General features: G+C 47.7%; 1 pseudogene; it reads left to right on the top strand.

Annotated features, from left to right (window-relative positions):
* The first annotated feature begins 249 nt into the window (after nt 1–249).
* On the top strand, nt 250–930 carry LOC118573746 (annotated as a pseudogene).
* Nucleotides 931–2,019: the final 1,089 nt, after the last annotated feature.

Here is a 2,019-nt window from a genome sequence, read left to right as displayed (position 1 = left end):
AAAACACAGGAATAAATAATCTCATACCAGCATAACCCAACGAAGGAAAACACACACACACACACACACACACACACACACTACCAACAACTACAACATAAAAACAGGAAATAATAATCATTGTTCATTGATATCTCTCAATATAAATGGACTCAATTCCCCCAATAAAAAGAAACAGAGTGGTCAATCTTCAGGTCTCTGATATCAGGCAGGGAGGATCTAGTGGGCAGAGGAGACTGGACCAAGCGCATGGCGACTCAGTGGCAGGGCATGCGCAGACGATCACTCCGAAAGGAGGAACATCTAGAGAAGGCGGTGACCCGGTCTGCTGAGGGCCATCTGGAGACGGGTTCTCTGGGTTCCCTGTGCAGACAGTTCCAAAGGAGGCGGCCACTAAGAGCCGTCAGCCTCAACCTCGGGACTGGCCCCTCCTGGAAACACCTGGAAACCCCAGAGCCAGAGCAGCAGCATCTTTAGGCTTCAGCTCACTCAGCCAAAAGCGCCTCGGGTGCGATGTCCCAGAGAATCCAGGAGTCCTGCCAAAGTGGCACCAGGTGGCTGATGGGAACACAGGTGAAAGTGAGGAAAAAATGAGGAGTCCAGAAGGACAAAGGGTCCTCACCACCCAGTCTGAGCCAGAAGAACACGCGGCTGTACAGGGCCAACCGGGATGCCAGAGTCGGGGCACAGCCTTGCCTCTCTGGCCAGATGGGTCTACATGCCCATCGACGTCAGTGGCTAAGGAGAGAGGATGCACTCCAGAGCCCCTGTTCCTCCTCAGAACCTTTCTGCTCTCCCAGTGAGTCTTACAGTGACCTAAAGCCTGTGTGGGCTGGAATCCAACATCTCCAGAAGCTGTCACAAAAACTGGACAAAGCCATGAAGGCTGAAGAGAGTGGTGACATGACTGTCTCCCTTATTCATGAATGAGGACAGCAGGCATACTACAGGAAACAGGCCCTGTCCAGCCACCCAGCCATCAGGATATCTGTGCCACCCACCCCATGAACTTCTGGAGGAGGCACTGGGCTCATTAGCATCCCCAGGCCACTGCTAACAAGGACTTGACTAACAGGGGATCCAGAAGCCTTCTATTTCAGCCATATCTGGGCCCATTGATAACCACTGGCCACAGCCCAAGAGTGATTTAGGAAGACCTTGAAGAGGTGATGGGAACTGCCCATGCTCTCTCTCCAGGAGGACTCATACAGCACCCTGTTCTTCTGCCTCACAGAGGCTCATCCATATTAGGAATGTACCTGAAGATGCTAGACAGTTCTGAGCCTTGTAACTAGAACCAAGGCCCTGCAGGAGTCATCCCTCGAAACCACGCCCTTTATTCCCAGTGCAGAGATTCTTGGGGACCACTTTTACCCCTGATCCCACAGGGCCCCATAGGAAGAGAGGAGATATTTGTACACTGTGTAAGCCTGAGCTCTTGGGGCCTACTTATCAGCTCAGTGTGGGGAACTGGGGTGTGCAGGGAGGGGAACACTGCTCAAGACCAGTTTCTGCTCTTCGTAAATTATTTAGGAAATCTACTATGTCATTTTATTAGAAAGATACCAGTGTGTCAGTTTCTAGATCACATTGCTTTATCATAATTAAAAACTCGCTTTTGACAAAAAAAAAAAGAAAGAAACAGAGTAACAGAATGGATTAAAAAACAAGATCGATCCTTTCCCTGCATAAAAGAAACACACTTCAACATTTAAGACAGACATTATCTCAGAGCAAAAGGTTGAAAAAAAAAAAGATTTTCTAAGCAAATGGCCCCAAGAAGCAAGCTGGCATAGCCATTCTAATATTTAACAAAATAGACTTCAAACCAAAATTAATCAAAAGAGACAGGGATGGATACTTCATACACATCAAAGGAAAAAGCCACCAAGATGACATTTCAATTTTCAACATGTATGCCCCAAATGCAAGGGCACATACATTTATAAAACAAACATTACTAAAGCCTAAATCGCATATCCACCCTCACACATTGTTAGTGGGAGATGTCAATACCCC

This window comes from Onychomys torridus, chromosome X, assembly GCF_903995425.1.
Source record: "Onychomys torridus chromosome X, mOncTor1.1, whole genome shotgun sequence".
Lineage (NCBI taxonomy): Eukaryota > Metazoa > Chordata > Mammalia > Rodentia > Cricetidae > Onychomys > Onychomys torridus.
Note: the sequence above shows the minus strand (reverse complement) of the source record. Positions and strands in the feature narration are given on the sequence as shown.